Source organism: Coptis chinensis, chromosome 6, assembly GCF_015680905.1.
Source record: "Coptis chinensis isolate HL-2020 chromosome 6, ASM1568090v1, whole genome shotgun sequence".
Taxonomy (NCBI): domain Eukaryota; kingdom Viridiplantae; phylum Streptophyta; class Magnoliopsida; order Ranunculales; family Ranunculaceae; genus Coptis; species Coptis chinensis.
Window position 1 is genome coordinate 22,251,558 of NC_141461.1, and position 18,839 is coordinate 22,270,396.

Genomic DNA, 18,839 nt, shown 5'->3' on the forward strand with positions numbered 1-18,839 from the left:
TTTGTAGAATAAGTACTCTAGCCTAGATTTGAAACTTCTTGCCAAACAATCATAGATACTCATGTAATATATTTATAGATAGATGCAAAGATTATTACCTACATATTAACCTAAGTTTCTAACTATTATTACGATGCAAAAGCTCATTGAGACTTCTAGATTGTTAAGAGCATAGAGAAAGAAAACAATACCAATATTCCTAAGTGTATAGCATACTCTTTTTTATTTATATTTTTGAATTTTTGAAATTTTAACTAGAAAACAAGTGCATATTATACCTATCTATATCTAACGGATGTCTTAATTACCGTGTTTCTATGCCCCAAACAAGAAGCATGCTTTGTCCTCAAAGCATTTAAATAAAGAGGGTAGGAAAAATACCATTGAAGCGCGTGAAATTCGGGAACATCGCAAAACAAAGTTAAAACATACAAATATAGTAATAAAAATCTTGGCCTTGACTCTATAAGAGTTCCACCCATTATGGGGTTAACAATTAAATTGCTTGGGACATAAGCGGACACTAACTTAACTAAAACTTACATGCCCGGCATCTACTCGTCATCCTCCTCTTCTATATGAGGTTCTTTTCGCATCTGCCATGCCATAACAACTTGCCGCGCCTTCCGTGGGTGTATCATCAACTAGTGCTAACCTCTTTAGTGTTATTTGGTGCGATGGGGTGTAAGGGGCAACCAAATGTGGTTGCACCTGCCATCCCGACCAAGTCATGGCTCGGAATGATCTTACCACCACGATTGGTGGGTCTCATGATTTCGACCCTTTCCCAATCGTAATGCGGTGTCGAATATCGGGTAGGCAAAGTAGCGATAAAGGCGACAAACCAAGGCGGGCATAAGAAGGTACTTATGCCTCGAGGAATGGCCTCGCGAGTAGCAACTAAAACTTCGGGGAATGTCATACCGACGGCGTCCCCGGCTAAAAGCAAGGAAAAGCGTCACCAGCGATATTATTGGCGAAGTAAACTGCGCCGTTCCCCTAGAATGTTCATCATGATGAACAACATGGTTAATGCCTACATTCAGCGATAGGCTACTTTCGAGGCGATGTTATATTGGTCTTGGTCCATGATCTGAAAACACTCCTCCCCATAATACTCATGGAAATAGGCATATTCATATAGGTATGAGTTATCGTCATATATCCCCCGTGTGCATAGGGTCGGGGTAATGGCAATCCGAAACCAAAGCTATCAAGTGCTTCTTGAATTCCATAGTCGTACCATCAAAAGCAAGGGAAAATTTTTATTCTCCTTCTTGGGTACAAAAGAAAGTAATATTATTATAGAAGAATTCGGTTAGCTTAGGTGAAAAAGTCGTCATCACTTACGGAAGATGCGCCATCCTAAGCGCCGCGATCCGCTCGCGTGAACGATGCTCCATAGGTATCGGTTCCCATCAAGTCTTCAAATGACTGTTTGGGGGAATCACTATAGGAGGTGTCATCTTAAAACTACTCTGTAGAACAGTCGCGAAAACACGGAAGAAACCTCAGAAAAATTTGAATTTCACATTGCTTGGGGAGGGGAGGAGGCCTTCATTATAAGCCTTGGCGGTCAGCTCTTAGGTTTTGAAAATACAGTGTTTTAAGCGAATTAAGCTACTTGAAGCGTAGCTTCGGTTTTTTCGATTTCGGTGTTTGGCGAATTGGTCGCTCTACTTGAAGCTAGTAGCGGCTCTAGTGATTTTCGATTCTGATTGTAATAGGCGAGTCGGCGCTCGTAGAGGTGCAGAAAGTGAGTTTCTAAGAAAAACAAGAAAAAAGGTTGGAGTGAAAAGTGAAAGATGATTGTGGGGTGTAGTGTGGGTTGTGAGTGTAGTATGATGGAAGTTTAAATAGGTTACGGGTTTCCAAAGCGAATCGGCAAATTGCCAATTTGTTTTAAAGGCAATTTCGAGGAAATAGAAAACTGCCAAACCGAAACGAGGAAACTAACCATAGTTTTGATTTCCTAACAACCCTGGTATCTAAACTCTCCTACATATCATGCTACCACTATTTTCAACTTTTACTCCAAGACAACCTTACGAAAGATGATCAAAATAAATTATATTAAAATAATATGAAATCAAGCAATCTAAAACAAACAACTTAATATTTAAATCTAACTCTTGAAATAAAATTCCACTAACAAAACAATAAAAGCGATGAAATAACAGGGACTGGCCCGATGGTGAACACCTAGGCGTGTGAAGAAGATGGTCCCCGAGATGGAGGCGGCTCTGTGGTGACGAATGGCTTGAGCCATCGGCTCTTGGCGGCGGCGCTCATGCCTCTCGGTTCGGTTGAGACGGACTCATCCACGAGTGGCATCGCGTCGTAGCATCTCTATCTGAACAAGCGATGTGCTTCCATCTCGATCTTGAGTCTTGCATCTTGGGCTTGGTGATTACGGTGGATAATCTCCAAGTTAGACAAGATATCTTCTAACCCCTTTCGAGCATTTCAACTCTCGCGTCGAAAGTTCGTTTGCTTATTTCGAATTACAATTTGTCTATGTCGGATATCTTCACGGAATCGATAAGCGCATCGCAACCGGTTCGCGGCATTATCATTCGTTCTAAATTAGAAGTATGACTATCGAAATTATCCTCAACCAACCATGTCATATCTTAGCCTTCATTATTCGACTTTTGTATTCTCTGCGGACAACGGCCAAGTCTCTTGGATGCATTCCTTATAAATACTTGCATTTGAATGCAATTTGATCTTAATAGGAGGCATTTAGCGACAACTCTAAATGAGAGCATAATCTTAGTGATCAACGGGAAGAGGCGGCGGGCTCTTTCCCACTCCTCTAATCACATTCAAAATTAAATCAAGGATGCAGAAATTACACTCATTCGTTTGCAAAATCCGAGAACGTCACGGATAGCGAAGTCCGATGTCGTGACTTTGTCTTTCAGGGGCGTTCTTACCAATCCACCGAGCTCTGACCCGGTTGATTGGTTCTCGTGGTCGTCTGGCGAGCGAATGATGAGATATCGTATTGTATTCACCCTCTATGACCCGTTTCTTTCATCAAAAGCGAACTGCGATTATCTTTGGGGTTCTGAAATAGTAAATATCTAGGTTGGTTACAGGCGTGATTCCTAATAGCTCGACCAACAAGTTGTCCGTAACTTCCCTCCGCGTTCTGCTATCCTAATGAAAATCCTATTTCCCTCCGATTCTCGTTTCTTATAAAACTGTTCTACCAAATCATAGTGATAGAAATCCTCTGTCGAATACCACAGTCCGTTCCAATGTCTCTTAAACATCTGGCGTCATAAAATGGTAAAGCTATCGAGAACAAAACAAAGCGTTTTCGGCGAGAATTCTACGTCGTAAGCGCCATTTAAGTTTGAACTGATTTGGGGTTTGTAGATGGTGGTGGATCGAGTTTGATGAAAACTAACTAAACTGGCGGTGGTGGTTGTGGTAGATGCGGTGGCAGGTTGAAAACTTGAATTGGTGGGTGGTTTCTTGGTGGAAGCGGTTGGAGATTGTGTTGGTGTTTGACAATGGGGGTTGGGTGGTCTTTCTATTTTAATGTATTCTATTTTTATTTTTTTTTTTTTTTTTTTTTTATTTGGGTTGCTAGGGTTTAACTTTAAATTTGGACAAGCTGTTGGAGAAGATGAAGTCGCGATCTTCTTTTTGGAAAGTGGTATTAGATAGATGGCCTTGAAGTTATTTGAAGCCCATTTCGATTTTTCGAGTTTAAAATCGATTTTTAAGCAACTTCAAACTAAATTTCCGCTTCGTTATCGGTCCGATTTTTGCGAATGAGATATGGAAATGATCAGGAAAGAATTTCCAATCCAATGATCCATAAAACACTCGATTCCAACCATGGGTGACGTATGAGAGGGTGGAAGGACGCCTCGAAGTGCGTGTGTGGCGTAAGTTATCGCGACGAATGAACACTAAATTAGATGACGTCAAACCCAATGAACTATACTAATAGAACTAAGCAGCGCCAAAAGGAAGTTTCGAGCAATCCGGATGCAAGGATCGATTGCCCACCCCAAACAAATTTTTAAACACAAAATTTGTTTTACAGCGTCAGGTCGTTTAAAGTCGATTCCCAAGACTTGTTGGATTGCTATGTCTATGATTTTAAAATTTTAATTTTATTTTTATTTGTTAAGAAACCACGAAAAACAATAAATACATAATTCACTCCATAGAGGAACATGACTCAAAAAATCGAAAACATCGCGAAAGTGGAAAGCGTGAATTATGTGAACTGTGGACTTAGGATCCGGTGCTTTGATACACACACTCCATAGGGAGGGCCGGTTACCTGAATGGTGCACTTACCATTAAATGGAAGTGAAAGGAAGTACACCAATGACAAGGGTCATTCCTCATATATAGGGTCTGTAAAAGGACTTCCTCTATATCGAGGGGGCGAAGTTAAGTGAAAATGTTTTAACCGTTGACCGTTAACTTGAAGATGCTTGTTGTCCTTGGGATTTACCAAGGTAATTGCCCCGTAAGGGGTGACTTGATAACGAGAAAAGGGCGGACCAGCGGGTTTTAGTTTCCACGGGAAAATATGTAGGCGGGGAGTTGTAAAGCAAAACCTTTTGTCCGACTACAAACTCTTTCGCAAGATATGCTTATCATGAACACGTTTCATGTTGGCTTTATAATCCTCCAGCGAGATCGTAAGAATCGCTCACGGATTTCTTCAAGCTCATTTAATTGTAACTGCGTTTGACACCGCCTCATCAATATTGTAGTTAAGGCTTTTTATATAGCCCACGAGCCGCGGTGCTCTAATTCAGCGGGCAAATGACATGGTTTCCCAAATACAAGTCTAAAGGGAGACATACCTATAGGGGTTTTGAAAGCGAGTTCTATATGCCCATAAGGCATCCGATAGGCAGCTTCAACCAGTCTTTCCTATCGGGGTTTCTTGTTGTTTCTAAAATCTTTTTGATTTCCCTATTAGAAACTTCTACTTGTCCGCTAGTTTGTGGATGATAAGGAGTTGCTACTTTGTGTGTAACTCCATACTTTTCACTAGGGATGCAACAACTCTGTTGCAAAAATGTGTTCCCCATCACTAATGATGGCTTTAGGAATGCCAAACCTACAGAAAATGTATTCTTTAATAAAAAATACCACGGTCTTATGGTCATTTCTCACGGCAAGCTAGGGCCTCTATCCATTTAGACCGTAGTCCACGGCAACTAGAATATAAATATAACCGTGGGAAGCAGGGGAAAGGGCCCATGAAATCAATACCCCAAACATCAAAAATTTCTACTATCAAGATTGGATTTAATGGCATCATATTACGGCCATTGATTAAGCCCAAGTTGTTGGCAGCGAATACCGTCTTGCAATGCACTTGGGCATCCTTAAAAAGGGTAGGCCAATAAAATCCACATTGAAGAACTTTAGCGGCTGTTTTCATTCGCTAAAGTGGCCACCACACTCTTTGTCATGGCAGAGCGATAGAACTTCATTATATTCCCCTTGGGGAATGCAGCGGCGAATAATCGATCCGCACAATACTTAAAAGGTAGGGCTCATCGGTAGTATAACTTGACTCGGCCAAGAACTTCTTACGTTCATTTCTTGTCCAATTATAAGGCATAACATCAGCCGCTAAATAGTTTCACGATGTCCGCATACCATGGTGATGAAAAATAGCATCTGATGATGCTCATCGGGGAAAAGAGTCCGGTATGGACTCGGAATCCTCTTATCGTCATTTGTAAGTCTAGATAAGTGGTGCGGCAACTTCGTTTTCGACCCTCTTTTGTCCTTTATTTCTAATGTGAACTCTTGAAGGAGAAGAATCCATCGGATTAATCTCGCTTAGCATCCTTCTTTGCAAGAAGGTACCTAAGGCTGCATGGTCGTGTAAACTAAAGTTTTAGAACCAACCAAATAAGGGCCGAAACTTATCTAAAGCATAAATGGCGACTAAAATTCTTTTTCAGTAGTTGAATAATTCCGTTGAGCATCGTTTAATGTTTTACTAGCATAATAAATAATGATGGACTTATTATCTAGTTTTACGTCCCAAAGAGCGGCACTAAGCTGCATAGTCACTAGCATCACACATGAGTTGAAAGGTTTAGACCAATCGGAGGCTGTATAATAGGTGCGAGTGGTTAGAGTGCTTTTAAGGTTTCAAAAGCCTGTTTTGATTAAAATTAAAATCAAAGATTGCATCCTTCAAAAGCGAGGTTAGTTAAAGGCCTAGCTATTTTTTGAAAAATCTTTAATGAAGCGCCTATAAAACCTGCATGGCCTAGAAAGGCTCTAATCTCGCGGACGGTCCGTGGTTTAGGTAAATTAAGCTATCTTATCTAGTTTGGCTTTATCTACTTGATGCCATCACTAGATACAATATGACCTAATCTTATGCCGCTTTTGACCATGAAATGACACTTTTCCCAATTTAAAAGCGAGGCTCTTTTCTTCACACCGTGTCAAGACCTTAGGCGAGGTTAGACAAACGATACGTAAAGGAGTCTCCATAGATAGAAAAATCATCCATGAACACTTCCATAAAAGCTCTACCATGTCACTAAATATATGAAGCATACATCATTTGGAAGGTACCGGGGGCATTACAAAGGCCAAAAGGCATTCGTTTATAGGCATATGTTAGAAGGGACATGTGAAGGTTATCTTTTCTTGGTTATCAATATCAATAATAATCTGAAAATAGCGGAGTAGCCATCGAGAAAACAATAAAAGGCATGACCCGACTAGGCGTTCTAGCATCGATCTATAAATGGTAAGGGAAAGTGGTCCTTTCGTGTCATAGCATTTAAGCGTCGTAATCAATCTGATTCTCCATTTCATAGGACCTTGAGTGACAACATAGTCACCCTTCCCGTTACGATACCATGGTAACTCCGATTTCTTAGGAACTACATGAATGGGACTTACCCATTCACTATCGGAGATTGGGTATATAATACCCGCATCGAGTGTCGCAAAGACTTCTTCCCTAACCACCTCTTTCATGGCGGGGTTCAAGCGCTGAGGTTCGCGAGAAGTCTTCGCGTTATCCTCAAATGGATCACGATGAGTGCAAACATTGGGGTCAATTCCCCTTAATATCGGCTGGGGACCAACCAATCCTTGGACCGATGTTCCCTAATCACCCTTATTAAACATGTCTCTTCATCCTTAGTTAGCGGAGAAGATATAATTATCGGGTGACTACCATCGGATCAAGTTGAATATATTTTAACTCGGGGAAGAGGTTTAAGCAAGCGGTGTGGGCCGAAATGTCCGTTGATGTTTCATAAGTGTCCTTATCTTGCGTAATGAAGACTTGCTTAGGTAGCAAGTCTTCGTAATCGATATATGGAACGGGCGGTCTACAATTGGTGTGGACTCGGGATGGTGTTGACTTCCTCTAAGTAGGAGTCATTTACAAAATCGAAGTTCAAAAAGAAAGGAATTTGTACATATTGTTTTCGAGGAAGCGTGTTGTTAAAATAATCTTGAGCTAAACTCACCGATCATGCTAACCTCCCCATCTACAGACGAATCGGTAGCTTGTTTCATCATTTTAAAACATTTACCTCGGCGAACGGATGGCCAAAAGATAAGGACATCTTTCCATCGCGACAATTTATAAAGCGCGTTGGCGGTTGCCAAGAAGAATCCTAAAATGATTATGCGAGTCATTAGCGACTTACGTATCGAGGATAACAAAATCAGCCGGGATAGTAGAAATCTGACGAACCTTAACAAGCACGTTTTTCCACTACACCTTTAGGATACTTAATTGACACGTCGCTAATTGCAGCGTTATTTTTGTAGGTTGCATTTCTTGTAGACCTATTTGTTTATACAAGTATCACGGGAGTAAGTTAACACTTTCGCCCCGAGTCTAATAAAGGCGGTAGTCGTGTGGGAATCTCCTAAGGTGCATTTTGATGGGGCGACGGGGTCCTTGTACTTAACAATTCCATTATTTTCGGATAAAGTTGGGAGCCGGGTTAAAAGCGTCTTTAGGTATGTTGGTCTTACGCCTAGTAGTGCACAACTCTTTAAGAAACTTAAGCGTGGTTAGGTAGCTTTTAATAGCCGAGAAAAGGAAGGTTTATCGTTAGATTCTTGAAAAGCGTTCCTAATTTCCTCAAAGTTTGTATCCCCTGGTTAGCATGGCTAATTTTTGAGGAAGCGGTGGTTTAAGCTCTATATTTAGTGTATGGCTCGACTTGAAGTGTAACCTTGGCTTTCTGTTTCTTAGGTTGTTGTTTAAGCTGGGACCTCTACGGTGGTAGGTTCTTGGTTTCTATTTCGGTATCTAGATCGATATCCGGTGTAGAATCTTGATGGGGTAACTATAGGCATAGCTACTTTGTTATCAACCACTCTTCCAGGCGGAGAGTGGTGATGGCATTTAGGTCACCTACAATTGTAGTTTCGTACTAGCATTACCGTTTACCTCAAATTTTTGTGTTTCTTTGTTTTAGGGTTTGGTATTGCTTGTGTCTGGAAACACGCTTTTGGTTGGGCTTTCGCTTGGGCTAAGCTTGTTGTATGCCCCGATTTATGGATTGTAAAATCTGTTGGTTTGATTGAGTCATTGTGCGGAAAAGTTGTTGGGTAACTTGTATAAAGGCGTCGATCACGATCCGGTTGTGTAGGTGTAGTAGTCCGCGGGTGGTGTATTTGGAACTATCTCGTTGATTATTTATGGGTGGGTTGTGATAGTTATTATTATTAACTTAACGATACCTCTATTGGTATTATAATTATTATAATTATTCGACCTTGTGCTTGACCTTGTCGTGGTTGCGCTTGGTTGTTATAATTATTATAATTCCCTTGACCTTGTCCTTGTCCTTGTCCTTGTCTAGGTGGAGCTTGGTTATAATTGTTTGCTTGCCTAACGTTTTGATTATTGTACCCTGGAGGTGTTACTTGTTGATTATTTCTCCATTTGAAGTTGGGATGTTGTCTCAGGGCGTTAGGAATAGGATAGTTATTAATAGAGTAAACATTATCTTGTTCTGGTGGTTGTTGTTCATAAGCTAGAGGACAATAATCGTCAGGGTGCTCTGGACTTAAACAGAAATTACATGGGTTGGAGTTTACATTCATGACGGGGATAGGCTTTTGTTGAGCAGAAATAGCCTCTACTTTTTTAGTTAGAGATTCGATTAGATTTTTAAGTTACGGATGGGTTTCTTCTCAAACAAGTGACCTTTTTTGTTGAAGAAGAACTAATTTGTGGGGATATCATCACTACCCCCAATTATTATTCCGTTTAGTTTGGTCTTCTAAAATTTATAAGCCCTCAGAGGCTCCTTTACTTAGGAAACTACCCCATTCATTATGTCAAGGACTTCTTTATGGTGGTGTAGAAGACCTTTGAAAAGGCACGAACTAACGTGTCTTTAGCTAAGTTATGATGTGGACACTCTATAAGGAGATCGGTGAAGCGATTCCATGCCTCGAGAAAATGATTCATGAGGATTACGTCGGAAAAAATGAATCTTTGAAAGCATCTCATCCGTCTTTAGGGGTGGGTAAAAATGTTCCATAAACGGTGAACAAGTTTAGCCCACGAGTCCACAGAATTAGGCAGGGGCAGTTAACCAAGACGCCTTATCGGCTAGGGTGAAAGGGAATACCTTCGGTTTAATTTGCTCCGCACCAACCGTAGGATGGTGGAATGTAAATAAGGACTTGTTCAATCCTACGCGTAATGGCGATAAGGTTTTTCATGGTCTAACCCATGAAAAATGGATAACAAATTAAATATGTTTGGGGGATTGAAAATCCCCTTTTGGGTCTGCTAGAGCGATGCACGATTTAGGGCTATCGCTCAAGGCTTTGTAAAAAGTCGGAGAGAGGAGTCTCTCTTTCTTGACCATTATGTCGGTATGGTGTGTGTGATAGTAGTTAGAGGTGTCGTGGGTTGTGTACTAGATAGACTTGTTTGTTGCCGTGTAATTACGTTTGTTGTTTTGTTCGACCGGACCTTAATCTCATGCAAGACTAAGTTGAGCTTAACTAAACATGCAACACTCCAAACAATTCTGATATACTAGTAGAAAACCTCTAACTGGAAATGCGAGGTATGGAAGAAAGGAATACCTAATAGCGTCCTTGCTTCGCTTATGAATAACGTCTTGTACTTGGCGTGTTCGGTGTATATAAGAGATTAGAACACGAAAAATATGAAAGATCAAAGTTTGAATCAAAGCGTGGAAACGGAAATTTTAACACTTTGGCCGTGGCGCATAGATAGAAGCTTCAGCGCTCGAGTAATTTTCAGATTACGGTGTTTTAGAGGTGGTCAGCTCCAAATGGGGTGGGCGGTCGATTGGGAAGTCGAAGTTCAGTGTTTGGCTTGGAATTCGCTGGTATGAAGCTGGCGCTTCGGGGGGTAAACAAAATTCCGGTAACTTAGCTGGTCGCTCTCTCCTTGAAGCTGGCCTTTCGGTATATTTTTAAGCGGAATTTGTCACTTATTTGGAATGGGGAACCACAGTATGAAACAAACAAAGGTGGGTGGGTTTAATGGGACTTAAAAATGACTACCTCTACTATGAAAACAATGCTAAAGTGTACTAAGATGGCAGCGGCGCCATTTGATAAACGTAAAATGAATAGTCTACCTACGAAATGAACGAATTCAATCCGTAAGTAAAACTAAAACTGAACTTTTAAGAGTCTATTATCAAAGCTTCTACTCTCGATGCGAATTGCACTAAGTGGAGTAGGAAGTTCGTTCCACTCCTAGTTCCCTAGCATGGATTGTTTTCTAAGTCTAAGAAATCTCTCTTAAGTCAATGAGAGCTTTACGAAATGTTATGCTAACAAGACGCGTTATTTTAAATAACTAGATATAATAAATAACAAGATAAAATATAACTAAAGATAATCTACGAAGCTACGGAAATATGATTGTTTGACTCTAGATAAAGAAATAGAGGGGAATTAAATCCACCTCGAATCCAACTTAATAACCTAGTATAGATTGTCGTATCTCGATTCTTACGTTTTAATGGCAAGAATTTCGAGTCTAATCCCTAGTGTTCATGGCATTACTACCGGATACTAACTAGCATGTGAGGTCGTCCACCCATTCTCATGGCAAAACACGACCTTCTAGAGTGGAATAGATTCTACTACCAAATTCTATACTAACCACTAAGTTTTCATCAAGGCTTCATCAACCCCTCTAATGGAGGTTTAGCCTTGAGTCATCAACCCAACATTTCCCATTGAATCTAAACTAAACATAATGTAAGAAATTGAAATTTACTTAGTTAACAATAATGAATCTAATTTAATGGCTGGAATGGAATAATAACAAGAATTTAATTTAGATCTAGAATGGAAATGACAAAATTCGAAATTGACAACTAACTATTTTATTAATATAATCAATCAAGAACAATCATTCAAAGATTTAATCTAAAACAGGAATTCAAATGGAACTAAAACTTAATCTATTAATAAAACTAGATCTAGAATTCTATATATTAATTTAGGTCTAACTAGCTACCATTAACAAAGAGTGAAGCTTTTGTTTTATACATCCGGATCCAAAAATCGTGCATGGGCTTGGAGCCATGTTTTGGGCGAGAATCGAGGCCCAAAACCCAGTCTTTCGATCCCAAAAGGCTTCTTCAGCTGCAGTTGGCTTCCACAGACTTTTCGTCCACTTCTGCTCCTCTGATTGGGTCAAGGCTTGGACCATTGGAAAGCTCTTTCCGAGCCGGTCGTTTTGACATAAGGTAGGCCCAATTCGAGGTGCGAGTCCAAAGATATGGCATTCGGAAGTTCTGGCATTTTGCTCCTTTATCTCGCTAAAGTGGCACGATTCGCACATAATGGACTTTGAAGCCCGAAATGCATAAAACACGTGTCAGTATTAACTCTTACTTATTATTCACATAATTGGTCTAACAGTATGATTATTAAGGGGTTAAAACTACAGTTTTGGGCTCTTATCAATGATCTAATGGTTCATCATGTACTCATCTGAAAAATATTATTCTGATCCTTTGATAGAAACTTATGCTCATATGTGGTTTTGGTATATTTTTGCTTTCTATATTCTATATTTTCAATCAACTTTTTGTTGCTTCTCTGACTTCCAATAAGTATTCATATTGCTATGAATAAATCATTACATGGAGACATATTTTTACAAATTTACCATTTTATGAGTTTCGAGTTACATCACTTGATAGGAGCTCCTGCTTATGGTTTTGACTAAGTGAGAATTCATTTTTTGGTAAAAGGGTGTCATTTTTTAGGTGGTGGTATGTGACCTTAGTGAAGCATAAACCTTTATTCATTAATTTTATCTTATTGTGAGTATGCATCTCTTTTCTTTTTACTTCAATTTTTCTAATTATTCAATTATTAGGTAATTAGGTTAATGATTGTTCATTGATGAAGTATCATGTTCATAATGTATTGTTGATTTTCTTACGCTTTGGCCTTGATGTTATGATAATTGAGCTTAAGTAGGACAAGGCGAAAAGCATGGCCAAAGTGAGATGCCCCATTTGGGTAGAAAAGCTAGGAGAAAACATGGGTATATATATCGTATTGTTATTATTATTTTTTTTTGGGCAGCTCTCGGGGCATCAAGTGCTCAGATAACCTTTTGATCTTCTTAATGGTAAATGACCTTGATTGGGGTAATTAGCTTAATCGTGTGACATTGGAGTTGTTTGATTTTGTCGTTTCAAGATTTATAATCGGTTCCAATAAGAAATATATTTGCCCAAATATGCAACTGTTAATGTTCATTTTTTCGTCAATGAGCTAGGTTTTCCTTTTTTTCATTTTTTTCGGTTTAAGACAGGGAAACATTTAATATATTTTGGCTACAATTTGACGTACATAGGCTGGTCTGATGGCATCATTGTTGTTAGTTATGGTGCATATATCGATAATGGTGTGTGCTAATTTATGTTGTAAGTATTCATGGGAAACCAATTATAGAGGGAAAATGGATATATCCGTTTAGAGTGTACATAATGTAGCTGGCAGTGGAAATAGTACTTGAAAGTGCAGGATTGCATGGTTTTGTACCCCACAAGGAAAGACCAAAACCAACCCAAACAATATCCTTCTCCTCCCACTCCTTTGACACCACACCCCACTCCTCTCCGTGACTCAGTTACTACGTACTCCTACCCTTAGGGTAGCGCTTGCTATTATTTGTATGTATATATTATATAATAGATACTGCATTGTATGGGGATGATGCGGATTTGAAAGTGCTACCTGCTGCACTGATCACAATAATTGGTGCGTAAATGAGTATCCTGTCTGCAACCTTGAAGTTGGGACTTGCCAAGTAGTATTTGACAACTCATTCTTACTACCTTGAAATTTTCTAAGATATATTATTTAAAGTTTCCAATTTTACCACTTGGAATGGATCAAAATAATATTTAGTAATTGCTTGCAAGTTTGAGAATATTTGTTGTACGGAAATCTAATGGACTATTAACAGGTCTCAATTTAGTTAGGACAAAAATAATGGTATGTATATCCGAGGTATGACAATTAAAGTCTACTAGAATCAGATTGTAGGCAACTTATATGTACATTGTAGTGTGTGTGTGCTATGTACAACATTGGTTTGTGATCTTTTGTTATTTATACTGTATCAATTGTTTACCTCACATTTTGCATATAGGATAGTTAATTCGAATCTTAGAAGTTCAAAAGCTCTGATCTTTGTAGTTCTCTCTTTACACCATTTTGTTTGATAAGAGATGACTAATTCTGTATTATTAATTTTATATTATCTCTAGACTCATTCAAGTTCAATTTCAGTGTTTGAAATTGCAGGCTTAGGCATCATGATTTGTTCAATGCAAAGGAATTACATGTGTGCCATGGTTTTCTTCATTTGATGTACAAGAATTATGTAGTGTTACTTGCAAATGGTTGATCCAATCCATTAGATAGGTTTAATCCAAGCTTCTAAGCCAACAATTCGGATCCTAATTGAGATTTGTCTACAGTAAAATAAATAAGGATTGAAGCGCTAGATGCTTACGACACTAATTGAGTTTTTTCTTCTTATATTGGAGAAAAGAGGGTGAAGTAATCATAATGGTGTTGGATTTGTTATGTGTGAATTTACTCAAAGAATAGCTTATTTGTTGCACTCAAAGAATAGTTTATTTGTTGAAGCATGGTATTGATATTGTGTTGCATGGAAAAAGATTCTTTGAATTTTACGAATTGGAATTGAGTCTAACGGGCTATCCTATTCAATTTGTAAGTTTTCTGTCAGTTTATATTCTCAAGGTAAATTCTAATTTCATGTAAAATAATAACAATTGACATTAATCATTAGTCATTAATTAACAAGTGTTATCCATTAGTTAATTGCCATCAATGTGTAGCAGCACGGTAAAAGAAAATGTGTAAAAATTCCCACATAGGCCACCCATTTTAAATACTTAGATAGGTGTATAACACGGGCATGCGCAACATAATAACTAACTCATAACCAACCATGTTGTAGGCACGGGTAATACCTAGTCTATTATAACAAAACAAAATGGATAGACAAAGGGTGGTGGGGATTTCGTGGGGATCTGAGTTAGATGGGAGCAGATGTGCAGTTGGGATCGTTTTGAAGGAATTAAATTTGTAAATTAAATTGACCATTTATTAACACACTTAATGACTCGAGGGGTTTCACTTGAATTTAAGGGGTGTGATAAATGACACAATGAATATTAGAAACTCTTGAGTTTGAGAAGAAATGCCATACACAAAACAAATTTAAGTTGAGAAATTTGAGGAATGCATTAAATTATTAAAAAACGCTTCTGTGGCCATATTTAATTTGTTTTTAATAGGCTTTTAAAGGTTGTAATGCAGAAATTTAGGCCTTCTAAACCAACCCAACGGTTCTCACCTTAAAACAAAAAAAAACGTCTCAACGTCTTAAAGAGGATTTTCTCAAAATTCTCTTCATTTTATCGATCAACACTCTTCTCCAATAATAATCATAACAACACCATCTCCTTCAAGTATGACTCTTGGTGGTAATTCTTCTCCTTCATTTAATTTTTGTGAGCATTATGACTCCTCCATTAAAGATCATTGAGAATAATGAGCATCTTCACCTCCTCCCTGTTTTTGTGTTTTCTCCATTTCTATAAATTGTTATTACTTTTTCTCTCTCAATTTGCCTTCTCTTCTTAGGCCTTTCTGGTTGGCAACTCTGGCATCACCAATCCAGTGAATCCACACATGTAAGTTATTTTTATTTTCACTTAAATTTTTGTTAGCATGCAATTTAACCATTTGGGCGCGCACTTTAAGTCTTATGGTTATCGTTAATGGCCTAAAAAGCCAGGGATTCTACTTGCATTGTATGACTATTATTTGTTTCTACAAATTTGTTTAATAAAGTTATATGCCCAATATTTTAGCAAAAATTCCTCCGTCTCCTATCTCCTATTACATTTCCTCTATTTGAATTTTTTCTTCTTAGTTTCATAGGCATAGGTGCTTGATGAGCTACTCTATTTCACAGGTTTGTCTTTTTCCCTGTTTTTTATACTCTTCAAGTTATGGAATATTTATTCTTAATTTCTTATTCATTTGTTGATGAATACGTTGCAACGACTTCTTTTGTTGACCTTTCTACGTTTACAAATACCAAATTAGCTAAATTTAATTAATCATGGTTTCAAAGATGCTAAAGAAACTTTGCAATTTTTTTGTATCGTGGTACCAAAAAACAATGCCAATTTCACTTGCTAGGTTTTTTTTTTTTTTTTTTTTTTTTTTTTTTTTTTTGGGTCTTATAGTTAGCCTTGGGTGAATCTTATCTGTGAATCCATTTATGATATGGAAATAGATGAAAATACCTAATTAATATAAGGGATTTATACAAACTCTTGCGCCTATGTTTATATGACATACTTGAAATGAAGGTGAGTAGGGGAGGTCAATTAATTAGATCAGTTTATGTAAAATTAGATTCACAATCTTCTTCCAATACTCGCATTATGGCTTCACTAGTAAAGTGTTTTATTTGTTCTATAATTTGGGTTTGTGTCAACCGTGTTGTATGTGGGCCCATTTCATGATTGCTCTATAAATTCCATAACTCTCTTTATCTTTTCTCTTTGTGCTTCCATTTTAATCGATGGGGTTGAAAAAAGGGGAGAAAATTCTACCAAATTCAGGGAACAAGAGGAGCGGTCAGAATTCTGACTATTATTTAGAAAATTGTACTTCTCATAGTCTTCATTTCATCTCTTCCTTCTTTATAGAATTGGTGTCATTCACGTTGGTGTACATCAGTTCAAATTTAGAAAATTGTTCTTCTATACTCTAATATCTATTTTATATTGCCAATGTGTATATAATGGTGATGTCGCTTCAAAATTTTGCTAGCATTTATTCTTTTAATCCATTTGCCAGCAACTTTTATTATGCGTCCAATCTAACTTGGCTCTGAGTTTCTCTTTTGGTCTTGACAATTTAACTTGCCAAATGAGTAATATTTTAATGTGGAATACATATTACATGAAAAGTAGTAGCACATAATATGTGGTCAATGTCGTTGAAAGCTTTGTGAGAGGATTGATTTTGAAAGCTGAAAATGATTATATCCATTTCAGTGGAAAAAGCAAACGCCAATCTTACTCATAGAATTGTCTCATGTAAAACTTTTCACATGATAGACTATGTTCATGATATAAGCTTTAAGGTTCGTTGTCTAACATATTTATGCCTATGGTCTCATATAAACTATGTTGCTTCCTAAGTTACATTTGTATCAATGATGATGCATCTATTTTCATTTCCTTAGGCACCATATTCTTTCAGTTATATCAGTGCTTGGAAAATTCAAAATTCGTCTTTCTACAATGATGGTAAAGTTAAGAAGCAGTTCGAGCTCCTATATGGATCAGCAATTTCCAAAAGATTCCCATAACACCCTCGTTGCGCCATGGAAAGCAGAAATTGGATGGCAGCTTCTTGACAGTGATCAAATTAATTGGACATACAATTTGTTGAGGTGCAAAAACTTGAGCTTTTGTCTATTAAGTTATTCATGTGGAGAGGACTGTGGATACAATTGTAAATTGTCTTCACCATTGCAACAGCTCATGCAACATTCTGGGAGCAGTCTATGAAGTCCTTAACCCAAGGGAACACTCATGTGGTTCAATGCAAGGTGGTTCAATGCGGCTCATTCATGTTATCACAGAGTTCACATTTGTAAGTTTTTATTGATTTATGTTTTCTTATAGTACTTGCAGCTTGCTGTTAGAATTCAATCATTAATTTGTAAAGAGTAGTAGACCATCGTACTTATAAAATACTATATTAGGATCCTTGAAATTGTATATGATTAGACTTGATTATGATGTAGCAGATGCTCTCTATTTGAGATCGATTATTTAGGTAAACACCAGTATTCATGCATTTATATAGGATTTTAGGTTATTGTTGCCTCAATAACAAGTATCATTATATTGTGCTTAGGGTGATGCCTTAGTGTGCATGCCAAAGGCGTGTACAAGATTATTAAATGCTCCTAAAATGTCTTTAGGGTTTTAGCCTTGGGTGGGCGTGCCTTTGAGTACATAAGGCGTGTCCGGTGGTCAAAGGTACTGGCAAATGTCTTATTTGGCGAGAAGACCCATAGAACTATTGTTACGCTGACTTTAGGTGTGTCAAGTGGAGATCTAGAACTATTGTTACGCCACAATTTATGATCTACTTCTATTTTATGCATGATGCGCTTCTACACAGATGATGGTGAGACTTCAAGTACCTTCAATGGAAGATTTAATGATGCCTCATGACTATTAAGGTACATGGTGCATATATTTGGAACTCAATTAAGGTGCTTCAACAAGACACAATATTTGGTGGTCTACTGAGTTTGGTATAATCCCGAGTTTTGAACACGAGCTGGAAAGGGTGATTTGGTGTAAATCAATGTCCCAATTTTATTCTGTGCTTAAAATCTGTTGTGTTGGTTTTTTTATTCTGTAGTTTTCTATGTGCCATATAGCAAGAAACCATTACGGTGGCTGCTGATGTTCACTTTCAGACTGCGTTGTTATAGTCAAATTCTTTTTATCTATTAGTTTTGTATGTTTGTATAGCCCTACAGAGCATTGCACGTCAATTTATTCATGTAGGTACTTAGTTTTAACTTTCGAGTAGCGGAAAGTAGAAGTGTAGATGTGAATAAAGTGATAATGGGCTACGACAGCTTCGAAGGTACTTTGTTACATGTGAGTATGTGACATGTGTGGTGCTGCTTTTGAAGGAACACTACTTTGAAATTCACTTGCCCACACCTTTCATTTGTGTATTTGGAGTGTCGAAGGCCAAAGTTTAGACGTCACCTATAATTTTTGGCGTGGCCACATATCAAAAGTATCGAAGAGAGCAGATGCAATATCTTATTTTTGAAGGACGTTCTCTTGCTATCCTCCATGAGTCTACAGAGTGTATGGTTTGTACTGTCAAACAAATATATATGATTTGTACTGTCAAACAAAAATTAATCATTTATATAACCAAATTAGAGACGTCTCATCGCATGTATGCTCTGAGTCGTATTGAAACATCATCTTTGAGTAGTCTTTTAAATCACATTAATATGTAAAAATGTCAATTTAAATTGGAATAAAACTAGAAAATAATTCTTAACTATTGGGATTAATTTGTTAAATGTAACGGTTGTGTTAAAGGGTCCAAAACACAATTTGTGAGATAGCGCATTAAAACATTATCAAAGGGCATAAAACAGGTATTGCATCCAATGCTTGGCCACTCCCATTACTACCTTTCCTATTTTTTAACCA

General features: G+C 37.9%; 1 long non-coding RNA gene across 8 annotated transcripts; it reads left to right on the forward strand.

The window, feature by feature from the left end:
* Positions 1 to 14,752: 14,752 nt before the first annotated feature.
* LOC147492114 (uncharacterized) lies at positions 14,753 to 18,112 on the forward strand. 8 transcript variants are annotated; one of them, XR_015200042.1, is made up of 6 exons: positions 14,757 to 15,041; positions 15,202 to 15,251; positions 15,494 to 15,535; positions 16,823 to 17,032; positions 17,144 to 17,235; positions 17,773 to 18,112. It is a non-coding gene; the product is annotated as an uncharacterized LOC147492114 (long non-coding RNA). The 8 variants fall into 8 exon arrangements; XR_015200041.1 differs by having other exon boundaries at positions 14,761 to 15,041; positions 17,121 to 17,235; XR_015200047.1 differs by having other exon boundaries at positions 14,753 to 15,041; positions 15,502 to 15,535; positions 16,823 to 17,235.
* Positions 18,113 to 18,839: the final 727 nt, after the last annotated feature.